The following is a 24,709-nucleotide window of genomic DNA, read 5'->3' on the forward strand; positions in this document are numbered from 1 at the left end:
AGCTCATTTTGCAGGTTTTTATTGTGTTTAAAGAACCTGCTAGACTTGTTTGCCCAAAAGAAAACAGGGAATGAAAAGAAATGTGCATGCACAGCATGGAAAATGAGGCCTCTCTATAAACACAACCAACTATTTTGAAAGCTATTATCTCCAGTGTAAGAATTGTGATACCTTGCCAAATCACCACACACACACACACACACCACACACGGTTGTCAGTTGAAGTAGGCATGTTTCTGCTTAGTTTCCAACAGACTACATGCATCTGGAAAAAGTGTGTGCACGCATACAGACAACACTCATGCGCACATCATCTGCATTCTCACATAGTGATAAGCCAAACGATGGCTTTGCTCAAACGTGTGTACGTGTTGATTCCTGTGAAGGAGACTGCAGGTCTTTTGTCCATCTCCTCCCCAGGCTGTTTAGGTCAGTGTAGCAGCTAAGCCATGGTTTAGTTTAGTATGGCACCCAAACCTTGGATTGTGGTTAAGGTATCTGCTTCCACGATCTGCAGCCAAGGTTTCTCCCATGGTTACAGATTGTGGAGCAAAGACCTTAAATCAAGATCCCATGTTTGGATGACACACTAAGCCAAACTATGGTTTAGCTACCTTTCTGCACTCAGCTAAAAAGACTGGGGAGGAACAAAGCACTTGCAAACCTTTTGCTGAAAGCCAGCACTCTCACAGTTGTGGTAAACCATACTGCGACTTATCGAGGCATGTGAACCAGACCACTATTTTATCTCCTTCCCTGAGCACAACACAGCCAAAGGGAGCTGATGAGCTGCCTGTGTGGACAAAAAAACCCAACTTGAATATTTGTGGAACAAAAAAAAAAGTGGCCATTTTTTATTGCAAAGAGGAAGAAGAAACACTTGAGTTTGTTGAAGGCACCCATGCTGGAATCTGCCAGTTGGTTAGCTTGGCTCTAGTTCAGCGGCATCCACAGTGTTCAGCTGCTGCCTCGATTGCCTCTGTTCTTCCACTGAGCGCTTAACCTCTCTGCTTCTGCAGCAGATGGGCTGAAATCTCTGTAGGGAACGTGTGTGATATTTACGGCCAGATTAGCTAGAATATAAGAACAGCCCAATCCATATGAGATAATCGATGGGTACCAGCAGATGTCATAGCACCACAGTAATTAGAAATGGAAAACTACTGACGCAACTTTAGTTATTGTGGGGAGAGGCAAATTAGAAAACCTGAAGCTTAAGGGCATTCTGTTTATTTACCAGAGACTTGACAACTGTATGCCATACAATTGATGGGCCCTCCCTATACAAGAGTTCGCTGGTGACTAATTTTATCTGTGGTTGTAGATCTGTTTGGTTGTCAAGTAAGTACTTCTCTTCATGTCAGATAGTTTTAAGGGGGAGCAGGAAACACTCAGGGCCTGGGGCTCATGTGTGCCAGAATCTTTGACATGGAAACTCTGTCCTTACATGCCAGAAGCACAGCTGTTCATAAGAACACGAGAAAAACCCTGGAAGAGCAGGTCAGTAGCTCACCCAGAGCAACATCCTATTCTCACAGTGACCAGACAGGTGGAAACCAGCCACTAGAGAGTGTGAGTGCAACTGGACAGAGTGCCTCCAGCTGTGAAAGTAGAACAAAGCCATAGCCTTTGTGGAAAATGGAGATGAGAGAGCTCACTGCACATAGTTCGGCGCTCTCTCCCACAACCAGCTTGGAGCTGCAGAGGAAGATACTGTTTTTTCACCGGTGCAGAAGTGATTAAGGTCCTAGGTCCCCATACCATGGAGCCTGCACTTAAAGCAAACTCTGGCGAAGACCTACTTGCAGTGAGCCTGCCAAACTGACAGCCAATCAAAATATGTCATGGAAATGCCATCCAGCAACCCATGACATTGGTAGTGCTAGGAGGCGGGTAGCGCTGTGGTCTAAACCACTGAGCCTCTTGGGCTTGCTGATCAGAAGGTTGGCGGTTCAAATCCGCACGATGGAGTGAGCTCCTGTTGCTCTTTTCCAGCTCCTGCCAACCTAGCAGTTCGAAAGCATGCCAGTGCAAGTAGATAAATAGGTACTGCTAGAAATATTGCAAAATTAATGAATGATAGAAAAATGGTGGAAAGAAATTTTATGGCCTTAGTAGAAATGTTATAAGGAGTTAAGGATATATGAGTATTTAGTTTTTAATGATAAAAAATATGTTAAGATATTTATAATAAGACAGAAAATAGAGAAAGATGGAAAGGGTTTGCTGAAACAATTAATAGAAGTGGAATACAAAAAGGGAGGTGAGAGGAAGTAGAGGAAACAAGGGAATGAAAAATAGAGTATGGAAAGGGTGTGATTTATGTTTTTAAATGGTTATTGTTTTGTTTTGTTTAGGGTTAGGGTTTTGTTTAGTTTAGTTTAATGTGATTAGGTTGTGTTTTGTATTGTTATATATTGTATTGTATTGTTCTTTTTTTCCTTTCTTTGTTCTTTTTCTTTTGTTTCTTTTCTTTTCCTTTTCTGTAATTTTTAAAAGTAATAAATATTATTTCAAAAAACAAAACAAAAAACAAGTAGATAAATAGGTACTGCTGCAGCAGGAAGGTAAATGGTGTTGTCGTGCGCTCTGGCTTCCGTCCCATTCCATTGCGCCAGAAGCGGTTTAGTCCTGCTGGCCCCATGACCCGCAAAGCTGTCTGTGGACCAACGCTGGCTCCCTCGGCCTGAAAAGTGAGATGAGCGCCGCAACCCCCTAGTCGCCTTTGACTGGACTTAACCGCCCAGGGGTCATTTGCCTTTACCTTTTACCTGTCTGGAAAGGCTAGTGGTACAGCCCAAAGAGTTATCATACAGTAGAGGCCAGAATGAACCAAACTCCACTGTTACTGAGCTAAATGGCAGAATGACTTCCAGTTAGGCAGTAGCATTAACAGATCTTTTCTGGCCCAGAACAATCTGATTTTGGGTGCGAGAAACGCTCTGGGGTTTTTTCCTTAGTGATTTGAAAATCTCTCTTGATGTTCACCTCTGGCAGTCAAAAGATCCCTGCCACTCCACTCTGTTTCTCTTGAAACATCTGGTCCTTGTGAATCTCAATTCAATTCAAAAAAGTCTGAGCAACACACTACTTGGGCCCACAGCAGTCAGTACCAGGAGGCACCCCAAAGAAAAAAGGCAATTTTGAATGCCATTTCCTGCCATTTGTAAGTAGACTATTTGTATTAACTTGGCATTCCCCAGCAGAATACTTTTTGGATTGCACAGTTCCTTTCAAGGCTGTTTCACTGATTTTCTATCCCCATCTGTTTGAATATAGAACTGCCAAATGGTAATAGGTCAAGAGGCCATTCATTCTTCCCTGCCTCTGCCTGTTTTGCCTTCCACCCACCAGCCCACCACTTTAAAAAAAATATACAATTAATTCCTCAGTGTTTTCAAACAAGCCCAGCAGAGGTGCATTGTGAACCAGTGCCTGCAAAGTGAATTTATCGTGTGGGTGATTTAAGCAGTGGTGGGCAACCTGTCACTCTCAGCCTAATTTCATGGGTGGGGGTGGGGGCCTTGGAAGAAGATAAGGAAGGGGGAAATGGGAGGGGGGAAGCCAAAATGGATGGAGCAATGGAAGGGAGAAAGTGGGAGCCCTCTCCAAGTAGCCAGTTCAGACCTCTGCAATAGTGACTGGCCCTTCCTTTGGGAAAGAGGGAGGAAGGGAAGGAGGGAAGGAGGAAAGGGGAAGACAGTAAGTAGAGATGGATGAATCTGTCCATTTTGGTTCCTCCCAACCTGTCATGCTTCCAATTTTAAATCCAGTCCTCCACAGTTCTGCAGCAATTTGCCCCTTTTTTGTAAAAACAAACAAATAAACCATGCACAAAATCCTTATGGAAATCCATCTGCCTTGTGCCAATTTCTCCCAATAAACACATTTTTATCCGGAAAATATCTAGTATTTAGTGCCTAGTCACAATTAAGCAGGGGTGGGGAAATGAGATAAAGGTTTTTTTCAAAGGTATATCAGTTGTTGCTGAAGTAACACAGCACTAGGAAGCATAAACATATGTTAAAGTGGAATGAAGGAAGAGACACCAGGTGATCTTTCTTGCTTTCTTTTTAATTTGGGAAAGGCTCAACATTTTGAGCGGTGAAAACGTCGAAGGAACGCTGCTTTAAAAATGTCAATACAATTACGCTGGATACCATGGAAGAGTAAAGTGACAAGCTAGACAGGGGGTGTCAAATGCTGCCCCTATAAGCAAAAGGAAGAAAATAGGAGTTGGGTAGTTGTTGTTTTTTCATTTATGGTTGGAATGCTAGACAGTAAGGAAATATTAGTGAATGGCTAAAAAAAGGTAAAGGGGTAAATGGACCCCTGACCATTAGGTCCAGTCATGACCGACTCTGGGGTTGCGGTGCTCATCTCACTTTATTGGCCGAGGGAGCCGGCGTACAGCTTCCGGGTCATGTGCCCAGCATGACTAAGCCACTTCTGACGAACCAGAGCAGTGCACGGAAACGCCGTTTACCTTCCCGCCGGAGCGGCACCTATTTATCTACTTGCACTTTGACGTGCTTTCGAACTGCTAGGTTGGCAGGAGCAGGGACCGAGCAACAGGAGCTCACCCCGTTGTGGGGATTTGAACCACCGACCTTCTGATCGGCAAGTCCTAGGCTCTGTGGTTTAACCCACAGTGCCACCCGCGTCCCATGTGAATGGCTATAATTATAGTCAATTTTTTAAACTGATAAATTTAGTTGTTAACCTACTATTGTGCCTTTTTAATTCTACTAAAGGTTACTGGATCACTAGGAAAATTCACGTGCAGACGATACAATTTGTTTTGAAAGGAATCTTTATGCTAAATATTGGAAGATAGATTCTAAACCAGGCAACATAAAAGTAGGTGGCAAGTGGTAGGAACAAGCTAAGAAACACTGAGTAGATGTGAAGAAAACACATGGCATATAAAGAAATAGGATAACTTTTAGTTGACTCATATTCAGAGTAAACCAACTGAAATAAATGGACTTAAGGAATTCACATTAATTTAGATGCTCTTCTCTGACTTGATTGGCTATCACCCTTTTTAAGCAAATGGAATCCAGTAGTCCAATTTGCACAGATATTTAAATATTTTAGATGTTTAAGATCTTTAGGGTACTTTAATAATACTTCTTATTCTTATTTTATTTATATGCAACCCATCTGTCTGGGTTGCCCCAGCCACTCTGGGGTGGAATCTACACACATTTAAAAAACCATTCTGTAAAAGCATTTTAAAAAATACATTGATTTTTCCACAAGGCTCATCACTGCCATCTAGTGTCACATTGTATATTGCACTTAAAACACACTTAAACCGTTTTATTGGTAGCTATATAACTCAGTCCTGGGTGACTCCAAACAAAATATTAAAAGCACAATGAAACATGTACAAAAACTATTGAAGATACTTAGGATGTTTAAACAAGAAGTTTTAGTAAAAGGCGAAAGATTTATACGATCTGAAGAGAAACCAGAGTATATAAAGAGTTTATAAAGAAAAGAACTCAAAATGAGAAGAAGGATAAGATAATGGACAAAATAAAGGAATGTGAAAAAAGACTGAGAGTAAATCCCAAATCTCAAGAGATTCTGCGAGAGTTAAAGCTATACCAAGTACAATATATGAAAATGATGAATCAGGAAATAGAATGGAAAATTAAACAAATGAGACAAAAGACTTTTGAGTCGGCCAATAAATGTGGTAAATTGTTAGCATGGCAAATGAAAAAGAGACAAAAATTAAATACGATTACGAACTTAGAGGTGGAAGGAAGAAACATACAGAACCCAGCAGAGATTAGAAGTTGTTTCCAGAGGTACTTTAAACGATTATACACTCAAGGGCCATTGAAAGAAACAGACTTGGACCAATTTTTGAAAACAAATGGATTACAAAAAATATCTCAAGAAAATAAATTAATTTTGAATCATAGAATAACTGAACAAGAAATAGAAGGTGCCATTCAAAATATGCAATTGGGTAAATCTCCAGGACCAGACGGCTTGACCTCTAGATACTACAGATCTTTAAAAGAATGGTTAATCCAACCTTTGAAAGAGGTCTGCAATGAAATAATGGAGGGGAAAAGAGCACCAGAGTCGTGGAAAGAAGCATATATTACACTTGTACCAAAGACAGAGACTGAAAAGACACAGCTTAAGAACTACCGCCCTATATCGTTATTGAATGTGGATTACAAAATTTTTGCAGATATTTTGGCTAAGAGATTCAAGAAAGTGCTGATGGAAGAGATCCATAAAGACCAAGCGGGCTTTCTCCCAGGAAGACATTTGTCTGACAATTTGAGGAATATAATTGATATTTTGGAAAAATTAGAAGTGAATATAAATACCAAAGCAGTTTTGATATTTGTAGATGCGGAGAAAGCCTTTGACAATATTTCTTGGAATTTTATGAAGAAGAATCTCCAGGGTATGGGGGTAGGCCAAGGTTTTGAGAATGGTATAGGTGCAATTTATTCAGAACAAAAAGCTAAACTAATTGTTAATAATGTTGTGACGGAAGAACTAAAAATTGAAAAAGGGACACGACAAGGTTGCCCTATCTCCCCACTTCTTTTTATTTCGGTCCTGGAGGTTTTGCTGAATATGATTAGAAGGGACCAGTCGGTTAAAGGTATACAGGTCGGAACTAAACAGTACAAATTGAGAGCGTTTGCAGATGACTTAGTATTGACGTTACAGGAGCCAGAATCTAGTACTAAAAGAGTTTTAGAACTGATTCAGGAATTTGGTCAAGTGGCAGGATTTAAATTGAACAAGTCAAAAACCAAGGTTTTAGAGAAAAATTTAACACCGTTTGAAAGAGAGAGGTTTCAGAATGAGACAGGTTTAACAGTGGTTAAGAAAGTTAAATACCTGGGGATTAACATGACAGCAAAAAATGGGAACTTATTTAAAGATAACTATGAAAAGTGTTGGTCTGAAGTGAAAAAAGATTTAGAAATTTGGTCAAATTTGAAGCTTTCACTGCTAGGCCGTATTGCTGCGATAAAAATGAATGTATTGCCTAGAATGTTGTTTTTGTTTCAAACTTTGCAGATTGTCGACAAAATGGATTGTTTCAAGAGGTGGCAGAAAGATATTTCTAAATTTGTCTGGCAGGGCAAGAAGCCCAGAATAAAATTTAAAATTTTAACGGATGCAAAGGAAAGAGGCGGATTTGCCCTGCCAGACCTCAAACTTTACTATGAATCAGCAGTTTTTTGCTGGTTGAAAGAATGGCTACTTCTTGAAAACACTGACATTTTGGATTTGGAAGGTTTTAACAATGTATTTGGATGGCATGCATATTTATGGTATGATAAGGTCAAAGCACATAAAGCATTTAGAAACCACATTGTCAGGAAAGCGCTATTTAATGTTTGGTTAAGATATAAGGATTTGCTAGAAAACAAAACCCCAAGGTGGCTGTCACCAATGGAAGCGAAAGCCTTGAAAAAGGTCAATATGGAGGTCAAATGGCCGAAATATTGGGAAATTTTGGAACAAGACGGAGATAGACTGAAATTGCAGAGTTTTGAAAAATTAAAAAACAAAGTGCGAGACTGGCTTCATTATTATCAGATAATGGAGACATTTAAATTGGACAGGAAAATTGGCTTCCAGGTGGAAAAATCAAAATTAGAAACAGAACTGTTAGAACCCAAAACTAAGAATTTGTCAAGAATGTATAACTTGCTGCTGAAATGGAACACTCAGGATGAAACGGTAAAATCGGCTATGATTAAATGGGCACAGGACATTGGACATAACATTATGTTTGCTGACTGGGAACAGTTGTGGACCACAGGTATGAAATTTACGGCATGTAATGCCTTAAGAGAGAATATTATGAAAATGATATACAGGTGGTACATAACCCCAGTCAAGCTTGCAAAAATTTATCACTTGCCCGATAATAAATGTTGGAAATGTAAAGAAACTGAAGGTACATTTTTTCACCTTTGGTGGACGTGCCCAAAGATTAAGGTTTTCTGGGAAATGATATATAATGAATTAAAAAAGGTATTTAAGTATACCTTCCCTAAGAAACCAGAGGCCTTTCTCCTGGGCATAGTCGGCCAAATGGTGTTAAAAAAGGATAGAACTTTCTTTATGTATGCAACAACAGCAGCAAGAATACTTATTGCAAAATATTGGAAGACACAAGAACTTCCCACGCTGGAGGAATGGCAGATGAAACTTATGGACTATATGGAACTGGCAGAAATGACTGGTAGAATCCGTGACCAGGGAGAAGAGTCGGTGGAGGAAGATTGGAAGAAATTCAAAGACTATCTTCAGAAACATTGTAAAATTAAAGAATGTTAGAGTGATGTTGGACTGAAAATAAGCGGTTTCCAGCTGTACAGGTTAAAGTTAATGATAGACTAAGATTAAGATTAGGATTAAAGATGTTTAAAGAAATGGAAATCTGACAATTAAGAGGGAAAATTTTAATGTTATATTATACTAAGATTAAAGATCAGGTTTAAAGAAATTGAAGATATATATTACAATATTATATTAAAGTTAAAGATTGGGATTAAAAAAGTTGAAAAGAAATTGCTGGACAAACAATTTGGATTGGAATACAAAAGAGGGAGGTATGAGGAAGTCCAGAAAATAAGCAAACTAAAAAAACGGAAATGGAAAAGAGATATTGTTTTTAATTGTTATGTTTTTTGTTTTTTATTGTTGAACTGTGTTCTTTTTTGTGTGTTTTCGTTATCTTTTTTTTCTCTCTCTCTCTTTTTTTTGAGATATGTATTGTGTATGTTTTTCTTTTCTTTTTTTGTTGTTTAAAACTTAAATAAAAATTATTTACAAAAAAAAAATAAACAAGAAGTTTTAATAAGACAGGTTTATATGCAGTCCTTTTTTTCTTAAAAAAAGTTTAGGGGTACTCTCATTTTGACTCAAGAAAATCACCATTTTATAGTTCAAATTTGGAAAAATGAATACAGTAAATGGACAAAAGTACAAAGATTCACAAAATGTTTAGGGGTATGTGTGCCCCTGCATACCCCAGAAAAAATGTATGTTTATATGTTTGGCTATTTTTGTAAATTGATTAGCTTCCTCCTTTTCTGGTTAAATAATAATAATAATGAACAGATCTGCCCCCAAAAGAGAGAGAAATAACACTGATAGGCTAGAGACTGTCGCCATATACAGCAAAGGACGTTTTCATGTGGATTATTGATCATCATAGACAGCAGAAAGCAGGGGCGGCACATCCTATTTTGCTGCCTGAGGCAAAACAGGAAAGTGATGTCCCGCCACCACTGCCCTGCAGCCGAAGACTCCCTTACTTGGGTTGTGCAGCAGCGCCCATGAAGCAATGAGGATAGGTTCCGTCAAGATCTCATGGCACATATGAGATCCCACAAGATTTTGGCGACAGCTATGCAGAGATGAAATCTGTGGTCTGTAATGATCCAAAATATTTAAACATGCACTGTACACAGTGTCGGATTTACGTATAAGCTAAACAAGCTATAGCTTAGGGCCCCACTCTCTTGGGGGCCCCCAAAAAAATTAAAGGGGGGGAACTGGATGTACATTTCCAAAATATAAGATAAAAAAACTAATAAAATAAAATAAAACCTACATACAGCAACAGTGTTTTGTTTTGTTTTGTTTTGTTTTGTGTAGGCTCCTATGATGTAAGTAAAATACTTATTTTGTTATGTGCAAATGGCTTTAGATACCTATTAGGTCCATAAATTACCACATAGCATATATTCAACACAAAAAACAGCAACAATTTGATGTAGACAAAGGACAGCTGGACATATAAAGGGCCTCATTACCTTCAGTAGCTTAGGGCCTCATCAAACCTAAACCCAGCCCTGACTGTACACCAGAAGCTGTTAAGGGCTAATGACACACACATACACACACAAATATATATAGTAATATACAGTGGTACCTTGGGTTACATACGACGCTTCAGGTTACGGACTCCACTAACCCAGAAATAGTACCTTGAGGTAAGAACTTTGCTTCAGGATGAGAGCAGAAATCATGCTCTGGCAGTGCGGTGGCAGCTGGAGGCCCCATTAGCTAAAGTGGTGCTTCAGGTTAAGAACAATTTCAGGTTAAGAAGGACCTCTGGAACGAATTAAGTTCTTAACCCGAGGTACCACTGTATATATAAAAAGGCAAAGGACCCCTGAGAGTTAAGTCCAGTTGCGAACGACTCTGGGGTTGCGGCGCTCATCTCGCATTACCGGCCAAGGGAGCCGACATTTGTCCGCAGACAATTTTTCCAGGTCATGTGGCCAGCATGACTAAGCCGCTTCTGGCAAAACCAGAGCAGTGCACAGAAACGCCGTTTACCTTCCCACCAGAGTGGTACCCATTTATCTACTTGCACTTTGACGTGCTTTTGAACTGCTAGGTTGGCAGGAGCTGGGACCGAGCAACGGGAGCTCACCCCGTCGCAGGGATTCGAACCACCGACCTTCCAATCGGCAAGCCCAAGCTAAGTGGTTTAGACCACAGTGCCACCCGCGTCCCTTAATACACACACATCTAGGCTTCAACATACAGAGGTGGGAGCAAGTTATTGAAAGATTAATATCATCCCGCTCTTTAGTGACTCTTGCAGATGTTGCCGTAAAACAGAGCTGGCCCTGCCATCTTGTGGCTGAAGCAAGCTCTGGCATTCATAAGGCAGTAGGAGCCGACTGTTTCTACTTACCGTATTTTTCGCTCTATAAGACGCACCAGACCACAAGACGCACCTAGTTTTTGGAGGAGGAAAACAAGAAAAAATATATTCTGAATCTCAGAAGCCAGAACAGCGAGAGGGATCGCTGCGCAGTGAAAGCAGCAATCCCTCTTGCTGTTCTGGCTTCTGGGATAGCTGCGCAGCCTGCATTCGCTCCATAAGACGCACACACATTTCCCCTTACTTTTTAGAAGGGGAAAAGTGAGTCTTATAGAGCAAAAAATACGGTACTCCCGAGAAACAGGAATGAAAAAAGCAATTTGCTGTTATACATGGCAGAACCTTAAGCCACGATGAATGAAACAAAAGAACTTCTCAGATCATAAATATATGATAAGCTTTGTATTCAAATGCACCAGCTGATGAAACACAAAGGATAGCCTTTTGGAATGTTGTTGCAGTCCAGGAAATGGAGTGGGAAGCGTTGCAGTAAAATAGGCAATAGTCCCAAGTTTGTGCTTGGAGCAGCTAAAACAGGAGGAGGAAAGACAGGGGCTAGGGTAAGAATTTACGTAAATGCAGTTACATTTATTGATGTCTTTATTACACTTTCACCCCCAACTTTCCACCACGTAGGTCAAAGCAATCAAAATGCCCACCCTCAATTTTATCCTTACAACAGCCCTGTGAGATCAATCAGGCCAAGAGATAGTGAGTTTCATGGTTGCATGGGGATTTCAGCCTAGGTCTCCTCAATCCTAGCCCAACACTGTAACCTCTACATGCCTCTGCCTCATGTTTAGGCTCAGTTTTTGTATGAGGGCTGACTTGGGCCAGTTCACATAGAGGGGAAGCCCCCAGGCCCCTGCGATCACCTTAGAAGCCAGCATTAGCACAATCGGATGTCTTCATCTGCCCCAGCTGCAGTAAAACATGTCTCTCCCCTTTCAGTCCCTGCAGCTACAGCAGGCTCTGTAATTCTCTGCAAAGCGCATTCCTCCCATTGTCTTCCAAGACAGAAGGATGCCAACCAAGTCCCAATGTGTTCAGTTGGGCTTCTGTTCTGGCAAGGGTTTTTTGTTTGTTTGTTTTGAGCAGGAACGCAAGGGAACTAAGTTCCCTTACCTTTTAAAAATCAAATTATATTATTACTATTATTATTATTATTATTATTATTATTATTATTATTATTATTTTGTCTGGGGAGGACTGGAATGGTTATACAGTGGTACCTCGGGTTATATACACTTCAGGTTACAGACTCCGCTAACCCAGAAATAGTGCTTCAGGTTAAGAACTTTGCTTCAGGGTGAGAACAGAAATTGTGCTCCGGCGGCGTGGCAGCAGCAGGAGGCCCCATTAGCTAAAGTGGTGCTTCAGGTTAAGAACAGTTTCAGGTTAAGAACGGACCTCCGGAACGAATTAAGTACTTAACCCAAGGTACCACTGTACACACAATTCCTAAGCCAAAAATTCACCTATATCAGTAATCAATAAAGTTGTGGCCATTTCTAATCCAGATAGTTGTCTGCTTGAGTTTATTAATCACATCTTACATTTAGCCTCTCTCTCTCTCTCTCTCTCTCTCTCTCTCTCTCTCTCTCTGTGTGTGTGTGTGTGTGTGTGTGTCACTGCGACTGGGCCCACAATACACAAACTAACACTAACTTCGTGGTGAGTTTCCCCTTTTTTCCAGAAAAAAAAACCTGTGTTCTAGTACGGTTTTGGATTACAGTCTTAAGGATCTGCCTAACCATCCACTATCAAAGTCAATATCCTTGGCTTTTTCTTGGTGGGGTGGAAGAAGCCCAGCTTAAGGATCACTTTCAGTGCAGTTAAAAAGATATGGATGCTGTATGGGGAATCTGCAAACCTCTTCAAATAGATTAGGAGCACCCTCTAGTGGCACTTAAGAACTGAGCTGTGTGCACAAAATAGTTTCTGATAAAGAAGGCTGTTACTCAAAGTAAGTAGTCTTGCATAAACCATTTCCTCAAATATATTCAGCATATGAAGGCCAAAAACATAGATAAACACAGTACCATACCCTGAAAGAAAGCGCTACAGAAAAATGCCAGTTGCCATTTAAATGTTAAATCCGCTTAGGAAACAGTGGCCTCTATTGGAAAAACAATGTAAGTAGTAGTAGCCTGAGATCTGCAAAACCTCTGCAAAAGGCATGTCAACATCTCATCCATCAAACATCAGGAGGCAAAGCAGAGACACACAACTTGTGGAAGTTATTGTTATTATTATTAAATGTATTTAATAAAAGAGGGAGCCCAGAGGGAAGAGGTTAGGGACCCCTGAGAAGGAGGACAGCTGCCCTTCACCCAGCTGGTGACCAGATCTTCTCACCGGGAGGAGGAGGGAAGGGGGTGGGCAGGACACTCCCAGAATGCCTTGCAGCCCTGCCAGACCTCGGTGGCTGAGACTGCCCCCCCATCATGGGAGACACCCCCATGTTGCAGCAACACCAGCAACTCACCAGAAACCATTGTCCTCCTTCGACTCTTGCTCCTGAGGGTCATCGGAGGGGAGACGAAATCAGTTTGGATCAGTGGCCTAAAAATGAGGGACAGAGACATCCATCAGTGGGCGTGAGGGGGCATTAACCCTTCACCACCCCAAGCCCAGATGGGACCTCTTATGGTATATGCATGCTTTTAACCACTTTCTTTTATCCTATCTTTGCAGATTAAGTTTTAAAAGTTGTTCCTATAAGCCAGTTGAAGACTTCAGTTGTAAGCTTTGCCGAATAGAAGGCATCAGCCCTGACGATATGGAAGAGTTCAAGGCTTAATGACTGCAGAGCAACCAGGACAGGACCATGGCATCCGCGTGTGTTTGTGTTGCGTGCGCATGCACAGTGTAGGGCATAGCTGTCAACTTACAGATTTGAAAATAAGGGACCAGCAGCCTCAAAAATAAGGGATCAGCAGCCAAAATAAGGGATTTTAGACAACCAGCTCCTTTCCTTTCCTCCATAACAGTCACTCGAAGGAGCTTCCAAAACAAATCCAAACCCCCCCCCCAAGAGATCGCCGCCCACCATTGTACTCAACCAGCTCCTTTCCTTTCCCCCCACCATGTGCCCCCGCTCCAGACAGACCTTTCCCCCGGCAAGGGTTAGTGGGCCGTCAATGACGTATCCATCCGATTCCGAGCACAGGTATGTTCAACTTCTGAGCCCCTCCGAGCCAAAGGCAGAAAGCCCAGCCAGCAGCCAAACGAAGCCTCAAACTGTGGTTCCCACAGCGCGGCAACCCGACAAAGGGGATGCAGCAAGGAAAACCATCGTCACCTCTCCGCTGGGAAGCGCTGAGCAAAGGCGAGTCCCCAGGCAACACGGACGATTTGATCGGCACAAGGCATGCAAGCTCCACCCCCCGTCGTTCTTAGACTCCTTATTGGGTGAGCAACGCAGCCAAGCAACACAGTTGGAGCCTCCCTCCTCCCTGGCAGGGAGGGAGGGAGGGAGAGGAGCTGCTTCCTTTGAAACCCGGGAAATTTAAGGGACATCATCAATAAGGAACAGCAGTGGGACACGGCGCTGGGATAAGGGACTTTCCCGCCAAATAAGGGACGGTTGACAGCTATGACAGTGTAGGGGTGCTACTTGCTGAAGGTACAACTGAAATATGAAGGGGAGAGGGGAACAATGGGGCTTAAAAGGGAGACCCCTGCCTTCTTTCAGAAGCATTTCAACTGCAAACACTATGAGATCTTTCAGAAGCAGGGCGTTCAGGCCTAACACAGAGACAGACAGACAGACAGACAGACAGACAGACAGAGTGAGGGATTGTTGCTCACCCGCTCCACTTATCCTGAGGAGAACATCTAGGTGCCAGGCTGCAGAACCAGGTCAAAGGCCCAGCAAGTCAGAGAGACAAAGGAGGCTGGACCAAATCAGGCCCTTGAGCCCATCTAGCTCTGCCTGGCCATAATGGCTCTCCAGGGTCCCAGGCAGGGAGTCTTCCCCTCAGCCCTACCTGGAGATGCCACTGAAGCTGGGACCTTCCGCATGCCAAGCAGGTGTTCTGCCATGGAGCTACAAAGGCCCTTCTTCCAGCCAAACACGGTCTCTCTGGGAGAGTTGTGATCTGTGGCTTGTTGTATGAGAGCTCTAGCTACCCATGAAAGTTGGCTGCTTCGACAGCTAAGGTTCTACTATGTTTTAGGGATTGCGTTCTAAAACTGCTTGGTTCTCTTAATCTTTTCGAAAGCTGCCCGGCGACCTTTGCTTGGTCTGTCTAGCTCAGCCCTGTCTCCTCTCGCTAGACCACCACATTCATCCCAGATGTACAATTTCACCAATTTTGCCGTCAAAGGAACTAGAAAAAGGCACGGAAGAAGTATTGGCTCCCACTGACTGTCGACTGAGGCCAGACATCAGACACATGGAGAATGGAGAAATTGATCTGGCTAGCAAAGAGAAAGAGAGACTAGAAGAGGAGCAGAGAGCTGCTTGTAAGGAACATGCAGAAGATGAAGCCGAATGGAGAACAAGATGGTTTCATCAGGGCGCCAATCCATACCTTGGGATTCCTGACTGGTTATACTCAGGAGGGTACTTTGACAGAAACTTCTTTGACTGTCCAGATATATGCTGAAGTCTTGAATGCAGTTGCTCCTTTGCCCAGGTTTGGCAGACTTTACTCCAGTGACTCTGGCACCACCATGACCAGAAACCATCCTTTTTCTAAAGCTAAATTTTAATGTAAATTATCAGTCATCGGTGAAGGAATTGTCACAGTTTTGATTACCAAACTGTCTCTCGCTGGCAGAGCAGTGGCTCTCCAGGGCTTTTAGACTCCAGAGTCTTTCTGCCACAAAGCCACAACCCCTCCCCTTTTTGATTCCTGTTTTAATAGAAAAGGAGGGGGGGTCTAAGTGGCAAAGCCAACTGCAGAGGAAGAGCGCATGCCCCTCCACTCTGAGTGGCCTGTGCCACGTATGTGTGTGTCTCTTGGCAGAAGAGGGTGTTTCTTTCATGTGCCCACAGCCTTCTTCTTGCTGATGCACAGATGCAAAGGCCCCTCCTGGATGAGTTGGGGCTCCCTCAGGTCAAGGTGCTGCACAGCAGGGGCAGAAAAAGGCAGCGTTTCACAGAGGGGAAGAGCAGGACAAGGCCAGTGTTATGTACTGAGTTGAATAGGATCCAAATTGCAGCAGTCTGATTGGTCCTAGAACAGGAGGATTCAGAATGCAGCAGTCTGATTGGTCCTAGAACAATAGGATTCAGAATGCAGCACTCTGATTGGCCCGCAGGAGCCACCCAATCCAACTCCAGGTGGAAGTGAAGTCGCAACCTGATTGGCCTACAGGAGAATCCCAAAATTAGCCAATCATGTGGCACCCATTGTGTAAATAATGTATATAAAGCAGACATTTCGGGGGAACTTCCATTCCTCACTACTATGAGCTGAATAAAGAGCATGAAATCCACACTCGACTCCAAGTATATTTCAGGGATTGGAGGGGAGGGCAAAGGGGAGGCCCTACCTGGAAATGCCTGGCCAGTGGGTGACCGTTCTTCCACAGAGACCTGGCATCCTGGCACTTTTGGTAGGCAGCCAGCTGCTGCTGGTACTCTGCCTGCCTCAGCTCCTCCTTCACTCCTTCAAGGAACTCCTTACACTCCTTGCATGCCAGGCAAAGGCACTGGTGCTCACAAATTGACTCTGAGCAAGGAAGGTGCAGAGAGGGGGGGGGCATAGAGGCTGCCTGCAAAGTTGGTTTCATTTTATTAGCTTGAAACCCAACGCAGATCCCAGCACAAACTAGGAACACGGCTGCATTGAAAAGCAAACAGGTCTGAAAGGCAGATGAGCAGCAGCAGCCCAGATGCATGAGGCAAAGGGATCCTTGTTTGCTGATAGGAAAGTGAGCTGCTGAACAACACCTATGCCCTGCAGACACAGCCCCACAGGGCACTAATTCAAGCAGACGGGGTTGTAGAAACACAGGAGATCATCTCTCCCCCCACCATCACCCTCTTGGGCGCTGGCTTTCCCCAGTAAGGCAGGCTCAATGCAGCTCACAACCTCCCAAAGTTAGGAAGCATATCAACATGGAATCATGGAGAGGCACAGCTCTCCTGGGACACCTTCCCCACCACACAAATATATGGAGAAGGAGGAAGAGTGTGCTGGGTGATATTATTCAGCAGCAGAGGGTAACTGGCCGGGCGCTGCATCTTGCAGTCCAGGAAATTGGTCAGCCGGTGGTGGTGGCATTCAGAGCCAGCAGACAACAAAATGGATGAGACTTAACTGAGAGTTGAATCGAACAGGAACTGAACTGAACCAAATGGCTGTGTGACTCTGCTTTTATAGAGTCACACTCATCTGCTGAATAACTTACAGCAGGGACAGGAAGTTACACACCCACACACCCGTCTCTGTCCACTCTAGGAAGTAAAGCATGTTGCAACTGACTGCACTGATGTAACACATCCCACTACAACAACCCTGTGAGGTAGGTTAGACTTAGAGGCAGCAACTGGCTGCCACCTCCATCCTCCCCTGACCAAGGCAGTGGATGCCTCTGAATAATCCCCATTCCTGGGGGGCATTGTGCTTGCGCTCCTGCCCTGCTGCTAGTGGGCCCCCCTGAAAACAGGCTGCAAGACTGGCTGGGTCCCTTGGGCCTGATCCTGCTGCAGAGCTCTTTGGGTGCTGTGCTCCAATTTTTGGCCTTTCCCCCTCTGCTCCTGACCCGCCCAGGAAGAAGCGGAGGCCTGGGCCAGCCACAGAATGGGGACTGGTCTGGAGGGGAAGCAGACTTACTGTGGATCTTGAGCAATTCTTGTAGGTTGGGGAAAATGAGGGCCAGCTCCTCCTGTTAAAGGAGTTTCTATTTATACATCCATTGGTAAAACAGGACCACCAGACTATGCAGCGAGTGTAGGTGGGAGGCCTCCGTCATAAGCTGCTCTGTGCAAAGAGGGCAGAAGAAGAAGAACATCAGGTTGAGGCCGAATCCCAGCAGGGTCTGGAAAAGAGGCAGCTAAAGTGGGTTGTTCTTTCAAAAAAGACTTGGGCTCTGCCTTACAAGGAGAGATGGATCCTGCTCTCCTCCTGAACTGGGAGCAAAGCCCAGAGTGGCCACTGGTGGGGCGCCAAGGAGCTGCCTTGTCCAGTCAGACCATTGGTCCTCCTGGCCCAAAGTGACCTCCACGGCAGGTGCCTCAAGCAGGGGTCTCTCCTTCCCAGGCCTTCCTGGATGCTACTGCACTTGGGGTTCAAGCAGGCAAGGCAAGGGCTCCACCGCTGATCTATGGCCACTCGCCAGCCTAGATACCAGGAAGCACTCAACAGCTCTGCTGGTTTTAGGGTGGTGTGACTGGTGTGGCCGCACTGGGTGCCACACTGCAGGGGGTGCCAAAACAATGCTTTGGAACAGAGCACAAGAGGCGGCAGTGGGCCGGGGGGGGGGGAGTTGCACAGGGTGGCACTGGAATTTGAGAGCCCCAAGTCCACCACTGCCATTCTGGGTCTTGTTTGGAGAAAAAGTCTCTCCTGGCCATTTTCAAGAACTCAAAAGTTCCAGGCTACCCTTGGGAGGGAGAAGGAAGGAGATTATGGCTCTTCTGTAGAAGAAGGGAGAAGCAGGGGTCTCAGGTCTGTGCTATAGGTCTCCAGCCCTTGATTTGGGGGCTTTCTTGGGGTTCAGCATTTTAACAGAGGAAGAATGAAGACATGTATTTCCCATTGCATCACTGATAGCTGAACACTTTCCGTTGGAGTGGGGGGGTATTTATGTATGCTACTACTGTGGCCTGTGCTTCGTTAGCCCAAAAATGGAAGACAAGTAAGATCCCTACTAAAAGTGATGGAATATGTGCAGCTTGCAGACTTAACATATAGAAAAAGAGAACAAGAAGAACATATGTTTTAAAAAGATTGGAAAATGTTTATTGAATATATGGGTGAAAATTGTGTACGTTTCAAAACGTTGGCAACATTAAGATAAATTCAACAGTGTAAATCAGTTTTCATGGATGTAACAATGGAATACTGAATGGTTTAGTTTAAGCACAATATGCAGGGATTTATGGTATGTGAAATGAACCATGGAAAGAGAAGGGAAGTCATTGATATTTTAAGGTTGTTTAAATGAATATTCTAAAATGTAAAACAGAAAAACTTAATAAAAAATTATACCAAAGAAGGGGGGGGGGAGGGGAGAAAGGTAAAATAACCATTCATGCGGGGGCATGAATTTTCATAATGTCTCCCCTCTTTCCCATGATTTTACCTTCTGCAAAACCAGCAGCACATTACGCAACAGGTCTGAAAATATCCAGAACAGAAGAAGTGATCTGATCTTCAACCGAGTGGACTTTCAACTGACCCAGGGATCGTTTCAAACAACTCACCTGGCCTCCTAGGAAACAAAACATTCTGCAGGATTCCACAGCCGGTTGTGAGGTCAGAGCCTGGCCAGGGACTGGAGCCAATGGGCTCTGGGCTCCAGGAACGCTCTCTCTGCCCCGCCCATGTCACCTGGGCAGCTGCCAAGCATCTGGCCCACCCCTGCATTTACCCCCAAGCAGAAGGCTCAGGCAGCTGGATCCCCTTAGAGTTCCCCCCAATCTTCCCAACTTTGCACCCCTCTGGAGAATCGAAGGAAATAAGGCAGGCCATGACTGATCCAGTTTCTGGCACCTCTTTAAAACTCACCTGTTTGCCCAGTTGTGGCTGGATAGTGGGCCACCATTTGGTCACGGTGTAGTCTAGGTTCTAGGGGGGTGAATGTTCTTTTTTTAAAAATGAGACAGGGACTTCATTGTATTATGGAACCACCTTCTCTCTCTGGGTGCTCACCCACATTTGCCACCTCTAGGCATCTTTTTAAAAACATGTTTCTGCACCTAGAGGCCTTTCTTGTTGCTTTATTGCATTCTTACATGAAAACTCTTTTTTTTTATATCAAGGAACTTGGTATACAATGCAATTCCTCTCTCTAAATGATCTTCACAATAACCCTGTGAGGTAGGCTAGGCTAAAAGCCTGAAACCTGGTCCAAGGTCACCCAGGGAGCTTTATAGCCAAGAGATTTGAACCCTGGACAGCTGGGTCCTAGTCCGGTCTGGACACTGCAGTACATTAACAACATGGATGGCTTTAAAGGAGGATCAGACTGAAGGAGAAGGCAAACCATGGCTACTAGCCATGGCTGCAATACTTTGCCTTCACAATCAGAACTAGTAACGCTTTGGAACAGGGCTGGCCCAAAAAAAAATTGGCACCTGAGGTGAACCATGAATTGGCACCACCCACCCCAATTCGTGGAGGTGATGGTATGGAAAAATTTTTACCTGCTTTTAGCATTCCAATTCTGATACCAAGGAAGTTTGTGCAAGCTCAGTGTTGTTCCCACCCCCCACCCCCGCCTGCCCAACACTCTCAGGTGTCAGGTTCAAATTCCAGCTTCTTTGTAAAGCTCACATGGTCACTTTGAGCCAATTACAACCTCTCAGCCTAACCCACCTCACCAGATTGTTGTGAGGAAAAAATGTGCAAAGGAAGGGATAATGTGTAATACCTTTATCTCCAACAGATAAATGAAATATTTTTTTAATTTCTAGAGTTGGAAAAAATATCTGAGCCTAGCATGCAAAATCCTAGCCCTTGCATTGCATGGTGCCTTGCAGTCTACGCACATTAATTAATCCTAAATTTAATTTTACAAAGACCCAGGGAAGGCAGCAAAGTCTGCCATCCTTTGCACACTCACCTGTGAGTAAGCCCAACTGAGCAGAGTGTGACTGACTTCTGAGTAAGCATGCATAGGTTTCTGGTGCAAATCCTATAGACTGACTGACACGAAGCAACCAAGCAGAGCAAGTACAGAAAGGAGAAGTTAAAAATCGGCACCAAGCAATCAAAAACAATTTTTAAAAATAAAAATGCCTCTTTAAAGACAAATACTTGTGCCATCCCCAAATCCCCAGTGCGAGGCATGAGTCAGAAAAAATGAAATGCATTCATAGAGGCTCCTCACGAGGCTGGAGGAACATCGCCTGGCTGTGGGGCATGAAGGCTGCTCCCTGCAAGGCCCTTTCCACCTGGCCTAGGGGGTGAGGCCCAGACTCACCAGCCCCACTGAAGAGGCTCCTCATGAGGCTGGAGGAAGACAAACTTTCCCTTTGCTATGCTTCTCTCCTGCTATTAAAAGCAAGCAGCATATTATTATTAAATGGCCTTGGTCCAGTATATCTGAAGGAGCGTCTCCACCCCCATCGTTCTGCCCGGACACTGAGGTCCAGCGCCGAGGGCCTTCTGGCGGTTCCCTCACTGCGAGAAGCCAAGTTACAGGGAACCAGGCAGAGGGCCTTCTCGGTGGTGGCGCCCGCCCTGTGGAACGCCCTCCCACCAGATGTCAAAGAGAACAACAACTACCAGACTTTTAGAAGACATCTGAAGGCAGCCCTGTTTAGGGAAGCTTTTAATGTTTGATGTATTACTGTATTTTAATATTTGGTTGGAAGCCGCCCAGAGTGGCTGGGGAAGCCCAGCCAGCTGGGCAGGGTATAAATAAATTATTATTATTGGCTTGCAGCAGCACATGATAAGAAGCAGGCTGTATTCTCTAGCAGTCTAGCTGACTGATTTGGGGCAAGGGTGGTCATCTTGAGGTAGTGAAGGCATGTGACGGCTTCCCAGCTTCTCCTTTCTCTTCTTTTGACAAAGGGGGGAACAAGACAGTATATGATTTTGGGTGGCAATTGGCGGCCACCTTTTTTTGAAGCCACAGGAACCACCAGTTATGATAGCCAATATTCTGGCTACCCAGGGAAATGGGGATTGACAGCAGCCCGCCCAAAGGAATCACAGCATCCACAACCAGTTTCTGGGCCAGGAGGAAACACTGGATGTGAATGGTAGCAGACACACATTGCTTCCAGTTTGAAGTACTGCTATCTCACCTTGAAGACCTGGTTGAAATGCTACACAGCTGTTGGGGCTTAGTTTAAACTGGCAGGCACCTAAGTCCTTCACCAGTTATAGCCCATTGGGGTTTTCCTTCCTATAGCTAGCAGGAAGGATGTACTATCAACACAACATTCAGTGCTAAACCAATCTAATTAACAATTGACTATTGTATTTGATTGAGTTAATATGGAGCGGAGAAAGCATGGATTCCTCTTCAAAGCAAGCATGTGCACCATTTGCATGAACCTTACAGAAGGGTGTTTTCCGCTTCCCAGTGTCCACAAAACACAGCTACTTCTGCTATTGGAAGTGAAGCCAAGGGGCACACCCAGATAGTCGTCTAGATTTAACATGTAAATGACAACACATTTACCCACAAGAGGTCAAACCCGATTATATTCATAAAGATGCAACATCAGTGACATTTCCTGAGTTCATTTGCCAGGGGAACCAGAGAAACCAAGCTGAAGTTTTGCAGTGTGTTATCATTTCATCTCACAAGATATGCAGCTTGAATGTCATAAAACTTCAAAGTGGTTTTAAAAAAGAATAAAACAATAAATTTACCAGTAGGTAAAAACAACTATTTAAAACATTTTAAAATAATAATTAAAACCAATGAAGCTAAAAACCAAATCAAAATATACTTGTCTAGTATTCTTAGCGAAAACTCAATGCCAAAGTCACAGGAGTTATATTTTTTGATAGAAAACCAAAGAATGTTCCCTTGAAGAGATTTACTGATTTGCCAAGTGTATTCATTCACAGAATAGAACTCTCAAAAACCTTCCCAGTCAGAAACAGGTCACTATCCAGCTTTCTCAAAGTATCTGGTTAACATGTTATAGCAGTGATCCCCTCCATTACAAGGTGGAATTTATTCCGACAAATTTAAACAAGTCTGTTTCCCTTGCTCTTTCAGAGTACTATCCTATCCGTTTTTGTAAAAGGTTGCATAACCAAAGCCCGATACATTATACACATAATGTCTTCCAAAGTAAGTCACTTTCAAGGTCATGCAGAAATCAGCAGAGCCTAATACCACTTTTTTACATGCAGTAGTTCCTATCAATCTTCAGCTAGTACATTCATTTAGGTAGAACTATGTCATAGGTTTACGAGACACTTCAAGCAATGAATGCTGTTAGGCTCTAAACTGTGCATTCATCTTTAGACCCCATGTGCAAGTAGGGACCAGTTTCTTAACGTTTTAGCATATGGTGGTTTTACTGCTAGTCACCCCCCACCCCACCTTAGGTCAGGTTATGATCTGGTAGTGGTCATGCACAACAGCTGAAGCTACAGTAATTAACAGTAGCTAGCTACTAATAAGTGGATGCGGGTGGTGCTGTGGGTAAAACCACAGTGCCTAGGACTTGCTGATCGCATGGTCGGTGGTTCGAATCCCCGCGGCGGGGTGAGCTCCCGTCGTTCAGTCCCAGCTCCTGCCCACCTAGCAGTTCGAAAGCACCCCTAAGTGCAAGTAGATAAATAGGTACCGCTTTATAGCGGGAAGGTAAACGGCGTTTCCGTGTGCTGCGCTGGTGCTGGCTCGCCAGCTGCAGCTTCGTCACGCTGGCCACATGACCCGGAAGTGTCTTCGGACGGCGCCAGCTCACAGCCTCTTGAGCGAGATTAGCACGCAACCCTAGAGTCGGACACGACTGACCCGTACGGGCAGGGGTACCTTTACCTTTACTAATAAACTCCTTGAATCTACTTCAGCTTGAAATCAGTTCTTCCAAGACTTCCTCTTCATTTTCATTCTGGCTCACGGCAACAAGTGTGTGAATAACCCAGACTGAAAATAACAAAGGGGCTTCATGCAGCCTGGAGAATGAACTGAGCCATGCTGTGAAATGGCATTGTGAGAGCAGAAATTGTCAGTATTCTTGCAGAGGTTGTAGTATAAATGCCGATAGCTGCCTAATAGTTTGCAATGTCAGCTAAACCTAGAATGGTCACATGGACGTCCACATTTTTCTGATCAGGCTGAGAGTGGCACACACCATAGCTAGTAGCATTTGGGAATAATCTCAAAACCCCTTTGTGCCTTCAGACCCTGAGGAATAGGATTCACTGTGTTGATCCTGAATTCCAAGCCAACTTCATCTACTTCTCCTGCCAGATTTATAGTTTGCAAAAGTGGGTAGATAGAGCACCAGCACTTACTTCAGCATGAATTCAAGCTTACCAACATACATTCATGGATGCTGGGAAGTTATGCCTTTGCACATGAGTCTGAGAATGTACAGCTCACATTGAGTTCATGAAACATCACACCCTGACCTGTTCTTAATGCATTGTTGACCACGTCTACGGAATGCGATGGTTATGTTCTTTCACGTCATGCAATATCAATCATTAAGTAATTGTTTATTATCAATCACTAGTAATAGTTTAACAAGGAGGATTTCACGCCTGTCCAATTCTGTGTTCCCTTTCCCAAACCAATCAGCAACAAGCACATATGTGGTAATGCTGTAATATTCAATAAAAGAGACTCGCCGAGACCTGCTCGGTAGATGCCTCCCATATGACACTTGCCATTCGTCTGTCGTTTATTTCAACCCAACACATGAGAACTTATGTTTTGTGTCTTCCAAGTTCAGGTAAGGCCTATATGACAGGTTTAGAGAGATATCAGCAGTTGACTGAATTCTCCAGAAGCTATCTGAATATGATCTGGAATTCCACAATATACTGTAGGCTCTCCAAGAATCCTTGTTAATTCTCAGCATTCAAGCACCGAATTCTTCATAACACATATGATTCTCCTAACCTGAAGCTAGGAAGGAGTATCTCCCTGATAAAGCAGCAGCAGCTGACACTACTACAAAAACATTCAACAGAATTTCCACTGCCAGAGGCCAGGATTAAGGATGATAAACTACATTTTTACCCAATACAGTCTGTTATGTAATCTTTGGCAACGCTTACAGTCAAAGTATATTTAAATGTGTTTGTGTTGGCTGTTTTCTTCTCAGATTTTACTTAGTTTACCAGGTTGTCAAGAAGCTACTAACATGCTTATGATTCACTGAAGGCTCTTGTTTAATGCATCCAAAGCAATCAGGAG

The 24,709-nt window shown here is 43.8% G+C and overlaps 1 long non-coding RNA gene across 5 annotated transcripts; it reads right to left on the reverse strand.

Moving 5' to 3' along the window:
* Positions 1–820: 820 nt before the first annotated feature.
* LOC308460049 lies at positions 821–19,071 on the reverse strand. 5 transcript variants are annotated; one of them, XR_013978418.1, is made up of 6 exons: positions 18,950–19,071; positions 17,479–17,625; positions 16,193–16,371; positions 15,226–15,762; positions 13,176–13,252; positions 10,974–11,215 (listed from the first exon to the last, which is right to left on the reverse strand). It is a non-coding gene; the product is annotated as an uncharacterized lncRNA (long non-coding RNA). The 5 variants fall into 5 exon arrangements; XR_013978417.1 differs by lacking the exons at positions 10,974–11,215; positions 15,226–15,762; positions 16,193–16,371 and adding an exon at positions 821–1,073; XR_013978419.1 differs by lacking the exons at positions 15,226–15,762; positions 16,193–16,371 and having other exon boundaries at positions 10,977–11,215.
* Between the last annotated feature and the right edge of the window lie 5,638 nt (positions 19,072–24,709).

Source organism: Podarcis pityusensis, assembly GCF_964106645.2.
Source record: "Podarcis pityusensis genome assembly, chromosome: 12".
In the NCBI taxonomy this organism is placed as follows: domain Eukaryota; kingdom Metazoa; phylum Chordata; class Lepidosauria; order Squamata; family Lacertidae; genus Podarcis; species Podarcis pityusensis.